At 40.2% G+C, this 12,568-nt stretch overlaps 1 long non-coding RNA gene across 1 annotated transcript in view; it reads right to left on the reverse strand.

Moving 5' to 3' along the window:
- Window positions 1–2,439: 2,439 nt before the first annotated feature.
- Window positions 2,440–12,568, reverse strand: part of LOC109364058 — a 63,815-nt gene continuing 53,686 nt past the window's right edge. Inside the window, exon 2 of the long non-coding RNA XR_002110037.2 lies at window positions 2,440–4,564. This is a non-coding gene — a long non-coding RNA (uncharacterized LOC109364058). The remainder of the gene's footprint in view (window positions 4,565–12,568) is intronic.

Here is a 12,568-nt window from a genome sequence, read left to right on the forward strand (position 1 = left end):
TGTATCAGGAATGGTGTGGTGAGCAGGACTAGGGAAGTAATCTTGCCCCTGTACTCTGCATTGGTGAGGCCTCACCTCAAGTACTGTGTTCAGTTTTGGGCCCCTCAGTACAGAAGGGACATTGAGGCGCTGGAGTAAGTCCAAAGAAGGGCAACAAGGCTTGTGAAGGGCTTAGAGAATGTACCCTATGAGGAGAGACTGAAGGAACTGGGGCTGTTTAATCTGGGGAAAAGGAGGCTGAGGGGAGACTTATTGCTCTCTTCCAATATCTGAAAGGTGACTGCAGCGAGAGCAGGATTGGTCTCTTTTCACTGGTGACAGGTGACGGGACAGGGGGAAATGGCCTCCAGTTGTGCCCGGTAAGTTTAGGATGGATATCAAGAAACACTTCTTTACAGAAAGGATGGTTAAGCACTGGAAGAGACTCTCCAGGGAGGTGGTTGAGTCACCATCCATGGATATGTTTAAAAACATTTGGACATGGTACTCAGGGACATGATTTAGTGGAGGGTTGTTAGAGTTAGGTTAGTATGGCGTAGGTCATGGTTGCAATTGATGACCTTTAAGGTCTTTTCCAACCTGAGTGATTCTATGATTCTATGATTCTTATTTTTGCTGTTATTCCTTTTGTAAGTCCATCTACATTCTTACTTCCTAACAAGACTTTAAAAAACAGATATGGAGGGTATATTTTTGAAAATATTTACTTTCATTTGGTGTAAGTTACTGGGTTTACTCAGAAAGTGTGTCAACCTGCATAAAAGGAGGACAAGTAGACGCTATGTCTGCCAACTGCAGTAAGAGTTGCTGTATTATACCATCCACGTTTCCTTATATCTGATTTCATTCTCTAAATGCTGAGAAATATGTCTGTTTTTCAAGAAGTTCTGGATGCTGGGATTTCTGGATGTCTGGCAGATCACTAGAAACAGGTCCATACCAATAGCTCAAGCAGGATTACTGGACACAGATATTCAGAAATTGCAAACAAATGCTGTAGCTGTGCTGTGAATGCAGCCGTGAATTAGACACTTTTAAGCAGAAACATGTGCATTGTCTGCAGCACTTCCAGGTAGCCTGGGACTCGCTGCATTTAGCATGTGCACTGAAGGACAGCCAGGCTTGCCTATATGCCAAGGTCTTATACATATACAACAGTCTCCACAGAGGTGGACAAGCTGACAATTTTTCTCTCAATTTTGTCTGCAGGAAAAAGAAGTGTCCTTGATAAGGGTTTGGCGTGCAAGACAATCAGAAAGAGCTCAAGAGATTTTACACTAGCCTGAAATGTCTCAGACATCTTGTATTATCTCCTCTCCCATACTTGAATTGGACAGAGCACCATGCGTGTTAAGTTTTGGAGTCCAGGAAAATTCATGCTGCACTGAGCAGAGTGTGAACAAGTTTCTACACTACTAATTCCATAATCTCAAGAACACACATATGTTGTACTTAAAACAGACCTTGTAATTGGGCATTCAGTCGGGTTTCCTTCTACACAGATGCTGCACTTACCTGGGTGCAGCAATTTTGTGATCTTCTGTTGCATCAAGAAATCTCAGCGGAATATAATGTAGAAGATAGAATAAAATTGGTGTTATATAATTGCAGAATGACACAGATGGTGCTATTCCTATGGGCACATATGAACACCTTCATTTCAGAGTGACTTTTGAGAGTTTCATAGGAAAGTTTCCAAAGTCTTCTTCCAAAATAGATATAACAATATACAGAACTTTGAACAGAAAATTCTAAGCATGTATGCATATTGCATTCCAGTCAAAATATAGGTTATTTTGTGTATTGTGTAATGCGGGGAAATTTCTTCAAGTAAAGAATAAGTTTTTGCTGCTTATTAGAACTTTCAGATAGTCCCTAAATCTAGACTATTTCCTGTACATTGCAAGATTTCTGTAGCTAATTTACCTACAAAAGTTTTGGATAACAGAATAGGTTAGTTTGCATAAGTAGTGTTAACCTAGAACTTGCTGACACTGTCTCATGATTTTTTAGCACCACCAGCCGTTAGCTGATTCACAAATTTCAACCAAGAACAACAAGAAATTATCCTTGCTGAGACAACCAAAGTACTACATAAACTGACTACTGTGTCTTCGAAGGCTATGCAAACATCTTGGTTTGTGAAAACACAATTGAATGAAAATTAAATTAAATACCATGCCCTGTGTCTTGTCCTGGAAGCCTTCAAACACGAGAATCAGAAAGCTACAGTGCAGGAGTTTTGTACTGAAAGTATCTATGTGTTCCTTGAGAAGTCTTTTCCAGAAATCAATTCTAGTGACAACTGTTGTAAGCCCATGGAGACATAGTAGTAATATTGTTAAAGGAGATTTTACAATAGGTTTGATGATTCACTTCTAAAAATCCTGATCTCTCTGGTCAGCCATTTGCTAAAAGAGTTTGGAGAACTCTTAAAAATATGATGCCATTAATGATTTATTATTTCTTACATGAAACGGCTTATAACTATATAATCCAATCACTTTGCTTTTAATCAGACTAGTTAGACTCTGAGCAGGGTGTTATAGAAATGAACAGGTTTTGACAGCTGTAAAGGTTAGAGATTCACAGATTTAGATCAGTGAATCTCAGTGGACAAGCTTTGTCTAATGCAGTACAGAATAGCATCATGCCTCATACATAACAACAAGATTTTGTCCATGAGCTCTCTCATCTGCCAGACTCTTGTTTCTCTTAGAGTTTGCTTTTACTCTCCAAACAAACGGTACTGACATATCAGACTGGTATCAGTGGTGACTGTTTGCCCAATTGTTTGTGAGAATCGACCTCTTTATCATCTTTATTTGTGACCCGGAAGAGTTGCTGGAGCGCTCTCCCATCAACTTACAGGTAAGACTGAATAGAGCTGACCATTCAGGTAACTAACAAGGGAAATGGAGACATGCCCTTTGCAATGGGACATGGTGTGAGGACAAGATATGCTTGCTGAAGTTACAAGGAGAATCTTTCCCCCCATGAGGATTCCAGGCTGGGGAAAGCAGTCCAAGGAGGCTGTGCAGTCTCCAGGATGAGATGTTTTTTGAGATGGGTCTGGAAAATCCCTGATCTTCCCTGTCTTCTCTCCAAGCTTGCACTCCTTTGTGGAGGTCAGAGAAGAGACCTCCTGAGGTCCTCTCCAGCATGAATTGCTCTGTATTCATAATGACTTTATGAGTTATCATCTGGTTTTGTACTATTGAGTACTGCTTTTGGAGTATTGTTGGGCCTATTATTGCCTTTGGACTTGGTTATCTGTTTGGTACCAAACTGCTGGATCCCAGAAGAGTGGAGTCATACCCTCCACAAATCAAAACCAACTCTCAACAGGTTTTCCATTTTTTGAAGACTGAATTAAAAAAAAAAAAATCTATTCCTGGTAGCACAGTTGGATATTAAAATATTGCAAAACTAGTGTTCATGTTAAATAGGATCCCCGTTATCAGAGTCTCCAATATGTACATTCAAAATACTCTGAAATCTTGACTTTTTTTTTTTTTTTAAAGACATTTTAGAGAAGTGAGATGCCTTGTGAACAATTTAACCTTTGTAAAACCCTTGAGCTTCACAAGGATATTTTCCACCTCTGATCTGCAGGACCCAGCTGCTCTGCTGGGAAGACAGTGACTTGTGTGGTCCTATACCACCAATCCCGCAGTATCTACACATTACTCAGAGAGGCAGCTGCCTGTGATTACAGATCTTCCTAATGTCACGGGTCAAATCACCAGGAAAGTGGGAAGGCTCAGGATGAGAAACTGAAAGTAATCTGTCACTGTCAACTTCATGGGATCAAAGAAAAACAAATCGTATCTGTTTTGGCAAATGGTGAAGGAAGAAGGAAAAGCACAGGCTGTTAGGTTAACGTAGACAGACAGGACTGACCTCTACTATCTAGATTAGTTTATGTTGCTGCAGTGCTTTGCATGCTGAAATCACTTCTGTCAGTGAACCTCTGAGCACTCTGAAGACAATGTAATTAAGAGCTGTAACACCTCTGGGAGACTTTATTGCAGCAGGATGACCCTGGGAGAGGTGATAGTTGACTCAAGTAGATGCCCAAGAAGTAACTGAGGTGTCTTCATTTTAGTCATCACCAAAGTAGGATGGCAATGACAGGGACACAACTCATCTCAGGACCAGAAGTGCCCAGATTTGAGGAGAAGAAAACCTACTTCTACAATAGGACAGTCTCTGTCTCGAGTTTGAGGGGAGCTGCAGAGAAGGCAGTGAACCCCTGGTGTCATTTTCCAAGCAATTCAGGCTTTTAAAGTTGTGTTTGTGGTGCTCTTTAAACATTGCAGTGAAAACTGGAATAAATGTTTTCTTTTTGTCTTTCCTAACCTGTGTGAGTAATACATGTGCTCCATCTGCTTCAGCAATCTCATGCATGCGATCACCGCCAACTGCTATTGCCGGCGTTAATCGCAAGTAGTGAATTCAGCTTTCACAATACAATCAGTTCTTGTTCTCAACTTCTAAGAGTTCATAATTCAGTCTTACTGTCATTTCTTTCCTCTTCCGTGTTCTTTCACGAAAGGTAGACCTGCGGGGAAAGAAACCAGAGTCATTAACTGTTGGAAACTTTAATGTGTTACAAAACCAGAATTAGAAGTGATAATGAAATTTCCACTGCTGAAAGCAGACTTTGCTAACTGATGAATGTAGTGAGAAAGGTGGCCATGTAACCAACAAAAATAAGAACCGTGTTCATTTTTAATACCCCTCATTCATCTTTGCTTGAATTGGCAGGACACCAAATCAGAGTTTAAGTTAAGATGCTCCTTTTAATTTTCAGTACTTAAAATAAATATATGTTTAACAATTTCTGTTGGACTCTGCTAAATCCACTTTTTTTCATTAAACATTGTTTAGAACAATGTCTACCAAACAGGATAAAATATATAATGAACTTTGGAAAAAATAAAATAAAATAGTCTTAAAAATCCAGATTTGATTCTGCAAAAGCAACTCGGTGATAAATAACTTGTATTTCCTTGCACAGACACAATCGCTACAGACTGAACACTCTTCTCCAGGAGCCAAGCAATGACAGGCAGGAACAACTCAAACTGGGAAGGTTGATAAGATTAGCATCCTGACTATCTGTTCCATTCGACTGCACAGGCAGCTCTAAACTTCCCCAGGCAGCCTCAGCAGCACAGGATTCTTGCTTTTAAACCCCCATATCGAGAGGTTTTTAAACCCTCATATTGAAAGCTACTTTCCAGATCCTACATCGTGGGTCTAACATTGCTTCAGTCAATGGGAGGTCAGTGGTTCAATTCAGAAGACAGTGGTGAGATCAGATATGCTACTTCCATAGAGTTCTTGGATTTAAAAATAAGAAGTTCTGTCAGACCTTATCAAAAGAGAAAATTCTCTGGTTTGCTTCAGAATTCCTTTTTTCAATGACAAAAACTTTTGACTGAAAATACACCTTTCATTTTGCTAAAGAAAACAAGATATATTGTTGCAATTTCCAGTTGAGTTTTTGTTTTTTCTCCTTTCTTCTTTCTTTCAAATTCAGGAGGTATTATCTGATATAACCTACCAGGAATAACCTGGTAGCAAGATAAAACCTGTACTACCAGGTATAACCTGTTAGCAAGATAAGAGAGCAATTTCAATTTCAACATGGTTTCCAAAATGCCCAATTTTGCAATTTGTTATGGAAATACTAACGTAAATAGCAGAAATTATATCAACAAATTCTTAACAGCACAAGGTAAAAAGGCTAGGAGGAAAAAAAAAAAAAAAGAAGAGAGAATTTCAGAGAAGTGAATCCTTCCGAATGCAGAGTAAGAAAGAAGAAGTGACTGACAGGGAAATAAAGGAAATTAGGGAAGAAATAAAAAAGAAAGAGAGACAAAGCAGAAGAGGTGGCTTGTACAGTGTCCCGTTCTGAGGAACAGACACTGAGGAAATGAAGTTTAAAAAAAGCAGAAAAGGAGGGCATTTAATTGTCAAGTAGTTGAAGAATCTAGAAAAGGAAAAGGAACTGGCAACTGAGAAAAAAGCTAGCAGATAAACATAAATAGTGCTATGAAATCAAAGAAAATGAGGCACACACACACAATACTAAGAGAAGAGAGAAAGCCAAACCACAGAGTTTTGCCAAGGGATCAAACCCTGGAAGATTAATCCAGCCAAGATTTGTGAGGGCTTGTTTTATTTTTGCCTTCTTATTGCTGCCAGAAGATATAAACTATATCTATTTACTTAGGGGGAAAAAAAAGAAAAAAAAAAAAAGTAATTGCAATACAGCCAATTTCTCTTGGGGAAAAAAGAATCTTGTAACAAAAAATTCTGAACAGTTTTTCATAGTGTTTCCAAGGATGCTGAAAGTGTTTGATAAAGCCATTGGGTCTATATAGTCTTTCTATGAGGATAGTGTTCACAGGTAGGGTGGAGCCACTGTGGCCAGAGGAGGATGTGCTTGCGAAGACTGAATATCCTATGTCAGAGTTAGCCCCTCTGAAATCAGTGAAATTATTCTCATCAATCTGTTTCAACCAGGAATTGGGATCTGGCCCCAAGGAGGACTATGAGAATGATAATGTAGCACTTGCTTTTTAATAACAGTCTTAAATTAACTCTGCTAATGTAGGCTTTTTACAGACTCTTATAAAAGGAAAGGAAAGGAAAATGGATATCCTGCTTTGGGGAAAGAAAACATTTGTTTGATGGTTGATAATTGCTTGTCAGGATCTAAACAAACATCTGTTTGCAGATCTGCTAGTTTTAACAAAACACTGGCATAAGGAAAAATAAAAAGGGGAGGAGAGGAGAGGAGAGGAGAGGAGAGGAGAGGAGAGGACATTTTGGCCAAAAAGCACATGAAGTGCAGACCAGCCTTGTTGCAAAGTTTCATCAGACAGCACTCTCTTTCACCCCCACCTTCCCTTTCCATTCTCAAAGTGAAAGAAGAAGCAGGAGGTCCTGCCCCCAGCAGACTTCATGCAACCTCAGCAAAATGTTTCTCAGTGGTGCTTGGAGCTCTGATGTAGTTTTCAAAGCCACTTCTTTCTCTTCCCTTTCTGCACTCCTCTTTTTCTTTTTAGGTTGACTGAACCCTGCCACTACTTGAAGCTGCCACAAGGCTTTCAGTTATGTCTTCAGCTATCCAAATTTATGATGCCATTTAATCTAAATTTACAAGAAAATCTCTCATCCCTTTATTGGTGTAAGTCAACCCTTCATTTGAGACAGCTGTCAACTTTCCAAAAGCATTTTAGATACTGTGCATTTTCCTTTCTTTTGTAGCATATTCTCTCTTATGACAACTCAACATGGATTCAAATTTTAGTTTCATGTTATGCCTTACAGCATTGCCACTGTGCACAGAGTATTTTCATGCACAGAACAGTGCTCTGATAGACCTAACTTTTCCCAGTTATCTTTTGAAATATATCTACCATGTAACTAATTGATCTTGAATAAACTGGCACCAAAGAACCTGGAAAAACAGGTAGTTGATGCACTAGCTTCATTCAAAAGCTTCAGAAGAAGTAAACAAAATCCAGTTTTTCTCAAATGCATCTTGTTTGCACATTGCCACCAAGAAAATGCTGCATTTTAATGAAATCCTTTATATACCTTAAAGGCATAGGAGGCTGAAGGAGATTGACACCACAGAACTCCAACAGCTGTGAGGAGGAGGACATTCCTGTATACAAGCTGGCACTTAACCTCTGCATACTCTTCCTTGTATAGTGGAGTTGCTGCTGGTCTCAGGGTAAGGGCAGAATCATCTGGAGATGAAGTTTGACCAGAAGCCGTGTAAACAGTCATATCTCAAACTGTGTATGTAGTTATGGTATACATGTGTTGGCCTCTGTCTTTTGAAAATGCATGTGGAGAACAAAGCAATTTCATAGATCTGAAAATGCAAAATCCTTTTTTCATGAAACCTCAAAGATATATATATCCACCTTAAATCTTTGTTAATCTTAGGTTATATCATCTCCACTTCAAAACTTCATGTCAGGACAGATGTGATCATTGTAAAGGGTACTTGAATGAAAGGCAAATTCAAGATTTGACCACACCTTATAGCCAGCAATAGGCTACCCACGTTGAAAGCATGTTAGGAGGGTTTGGGAAAGGAATACTCAGATATAGCAGAAGAAAGCATAGAACAGCATGTTACTTTCTCAGACCAGTGAAACCTCCTCCCAAGAGATGCTTAAATTCCTATAAAGTGAAGTCCTGTCAACTTATGTTGGCATATCAGGAGTCAAGGATTGGGAACTGCCTGCCCCAGAGCTGTCTGGAATGGGCCTACGAAGTATGCAGTTGTTGTGTGAACAAGGGCAGATATCTGAGAACTGTGAGCCAAGTCTTTTTCCATGACCTAAGCAATCGTTAAAGATTACCTTTCCTGACGTGTTCAAGTCTCTCTCTGAGGCTTCATTGTCTCTGTGTCTCTGCATACAGCCTTGCTATCCTTGTTAATTTTAAGGGGGAAATATACGAGATCATCTATGGAGTGTGAGAATAGATTAATTCATTAATGGCCAGAGGAGGACTATTTCATTGATGGACTCAATTTCAGTGGTGTAGTTCTCCACTTTTAACATAGTTAATGAATTTAGTACATTATCTAAAGACTAACACATTAGATAGTACTAAACTATACGGCAGCAGCCAGTTCTTCTCTCACAACATTAATCCTTAGACTCTGGAAGGGAGCGGCACAGTATTACGTTACACAACACGTGTTCATGCAGAATTCCTACTGGAAAGCAGAGTCGTGTCACCTGCCTGGAGAACTGATGGGAGCCAGCAGGCACGTGCCACTCGTAACTCACCCAAGTGAGCTGACCAAAGACACGAGTCACTACAGGAATTTTCATTAATGTATGTTTGCAACCCCTGCAACATATACCCTCTTTTTACGTAAACACCAGTGGTACACTGGAAGACATTTGCAGATAAGATGAAGCCCCTAATCTTCCAGCCCTGTTGGGCGTAAAGCTAAATTGCTTCAGGGATCTTGTTCTTCCAGTACAGCTTTCCAGAACCACGGCAATATCACCTGTGGCAGCTTAACCAATTTGTATGCGTATGGCCTGGGATGAAAACAAGATTTTGTGTCAAGACAAGCTGCACTGGTCTCAGGAAGGATAGAGCTTAATGAACAGAGAGTATCCCTGAGAGATGGGCAAAAAAGAGGAGGTGCTCTGAAAGGAGAAGAGAGATGTCAGCACTGCTGGAGCATATTGGCAAACTGACCTTCTGGTTTTCCTCTACATTAAGCCATAGTCCACTTAAAGATAGAAATAAATTTAAGATACATGCCTTACAGAAACCAGCTCTCATATAGCACCAGTTATTCTTTTTCAAAGGACAAGAGGCAGAAGAACAATTCAAGTTTACAAAATAAACACTTAGCCAAGATAGGGCATTAGACCTCAAATCTGATCACAAAGTGGGAGATTATAAAACTCTCCCCAAGACACCTGATGTCAGGCATTTGGGGAAAGCAGGGATTTTTAACCATAAGAAAGGCTGCAATTTGTGTTTGTCCTACTGTCAGACTGATGATACTTGCTAACAACAACCACATCTGGTGTTCCTCTCTGGGGCTCACTGTACTGATATCAGTCACCTTGCAACAATATAAAAGTAATGTGGGAAACAAACTTGTCTCCTTTTTTGAAATGTGTGAAGAGGAAAATAATAAATGTCTCTTTTCTTCCACAAATCAGTTGACTGTGAGTATCCATTACACAGCCTCTGCTCAGAATAGTGTACCTTCATTCAAGCTAAAGGCTCAAAGCAAGCCCTTCGATACAAGAACATAGCATACTGCTCAGTCTAAAATTCCCCTAAATTGAGTTGGCACCCTATGAAAGAGGAGCACCATTACAACTCGTGACCAAACTATGAGGAAACATGCCTATCTTGTTCACAGCAGTCCTCAGAAATGCCAAAAGAGTCATTTCTTCCAGCATGATGAAATGTAGATGAAACACCAGTGAAAACTGACTGTGCATCAGCACCGAAGTATTCACACCTACTGAAAAGCTAAATGGGGACAATAAGCTAATCATCGTGACGCAGTGCAGCTCTGTTTTTGGGGGAACCCAATGAAAAATAGTAATGCAATGCCTGAAGTCTCACTTGCAGCCCCTGTCCTCTGGGCATAAAAGTTTATGAAGATATCTTTTTGTATATGATGTTTATTACTGCAACAAGCCAACAGCTCTGTTTAGAAGGCAGCTGGCAGACCTTATCCTCCAGCTCTTTGCACCAGCCTTGCTCTGTTGCAGACCTTTGCTGCACAGTCACATTGGCTGATGTCTCCTGTTTCTCTGAGCAGTACCAACTGACCCTACACAGCTCCACAAATCAGTGTGTCCCTCTGTGCAGCTCACCATTCTGCTTTTACCCAGCAAACATTGGTCACTAGGAAGGAACAAATAGCACTTTTTCTGCTACTGCGGGCTGTGGATCGAACTCACAGTCTGCTTCACAGTAAAATTTTTGCCGGGGCTTCATCTCAAAAGTGTAGCAAACTCACAATGGCACAAAGATCACCAAGCAGCTTCGTGGCATTCTCTGAAGATTTTGTATTCTGTAGGCTTGGATTGTGAAGAGAGCCAATGCTGGCTTTTCTTTTCAAGATGTTTTAAAATTGTGTGATGAGTTGTCAGAATGGCAAATTTCCATTTTCTTTGGCACTAATTTTATTCATGTTTCTAACCAAGAGAATGGTTGGAAATACTCTTTTTTTCTTTTTCCATCTTGTATGGTTGCCACTCCCTCAGACTCAAATGACTCAGACATTTTCTCTGTCTGCTTAACAACGATGATTTTGTGGTGAAAGCGCTGACACTGTTCTGCCCTGGTAAGTTTTGTGCTGCCCAGATATTACTAATGCCTTCTGTATGGTGCTGGACAATTGCACAGGGTTCTCAGCTGCATGTCCTGAAGATGTGCCTCAAAATAACATTTCTTAAATATCCTTCTGAGCTCACATCAGATATTACAACACCTTTATTTGTGTTGAGGGCTAAAAATGGAATTAAAAGCAAAGAACATTAACTATGGGCAATTCCACAACTCACTATTCTTTCGTTTCCCTTACTTATATACACTTGTTTGGCAGTATTTACTGCCCTTTGTCTTTGTCTTAGGAAAGTTCTGAATCTTCATCTATCCCTGATTTTAATAACATGAGTGTTTGGAGTTCTCCAGGTGAGAGGGAACTACAAAAAAAAAATAATAATTAATAACCGGGAAACATTACTGTTGCATCATATAGAGGCTAATCTTGAACTGCTCCAGCCAACACAACATAATGTTGAAATAAAATTCTGTGTGGCATATATAACTTCCCTTTGAGGTCTTTTCCCAGGTTCTAAATTTGGTATACAACCACTTTATAACATCTATGCCATCATTTCAACGGTTTTCTCATCTCAGAATGTCTCCTCAACCCTTGAAGGGGGCTTTGTGTTCTACTTTTTCTCACTCCCCTCACTTTTTCTCCATTCTTAGCCCATGATGTCTGATGGTCCATCCTGTTTCTTCTGTCTTTCTTGAGTGTACACCCCATATGTGCTCACTTTTGCTCAAATTCCAACACAAAATTCACCATTTCCTCTAGTCTTGAGGGAATTATCATCTAAACATTTGCTAAAAGGGCAAACTAGACAAAAGTGCAATCCAACCTTATTTCATAACACTCTTCCACTCATTTGGTTTTATCAGCTCTTTTCTTGACTATTGCCCATGAAAGTAAGGACTGTTGATGTCACAGGCCCCATATAGCAGCTGCTCCGAAGGGCACATGGCACCTTAGGCCACCACCACTTCCATCATGGTGGAGCATTTTGCATGAGTGTGTACCTTATGCCTCACTTCCTTCGGGTTCTGCTGAGGTCATTTTTTAGCTATATGATTTCAACATCATGTTGCAACACTTAGATTTGGTATAGACCATTGCCTTTGCATGGAGCCAGGAGTCCTGAAATACATATGGCACTCTTACGCTTAGGCACCTCAGTGCTTGGAATGGTGCAGACGAAACATGGGAATGTGGGGAATGGGATGCAGCCCATTTATGCCCATGTCCTGCAGACTAGTGGTGCCCACAGCACAGCATCTCCATTCTCTGCCTCACCCTCACCTCATCTTCCAGCTGCTAAATAAACTAAGTTCAAGGAGGCTGCATTTCATTCTGCCTTCAGAGAAAACAGTGTTAAATAGCAAAGCATGGAAAATTTAGGAGAAGTTGAGATAAGTGACAATTATCTCTTTTATTTCTGCAGATCTGCTCTCAGAAATGCTGACACTGTCTGTCCATTTCTCCTCTCTGCGTGCCTTGGTTAAGGACTCTTTCAGTGCTGCATTTCCCAAAATATAACCTCTGAGAAACATGTGGTAGGAGTATAGAAGCAGTACTGAGCACCCCATGCAGTGCCAGCACCAGTCTTTGCTTGCAATCTGGACTAAATGTATGAGGCAGGATGAAGACAATGTCCGAAAGTCACAAAAAGCAATGAGTCAACCTCTTGTTTTCCATAGACATCTTTTTTTT

Source organism: Meleagris gallopavo, chromosome Z, assembly GCF_000146605.3.
Source record: "Meleagris gallopavo isolate NT-WF06-2002-E0010 breed Aviagen turkey brand Nicholas breeding stock chromosome Z, Turkey_5.1, whole genome shotgun sequence".
Classification (NCBI taxonomy): Eukaryota; Metazoa; Chordata; class Aves; order Galliformes; family Phasianidae; genus Meleagris; species Meleagris gallopavo.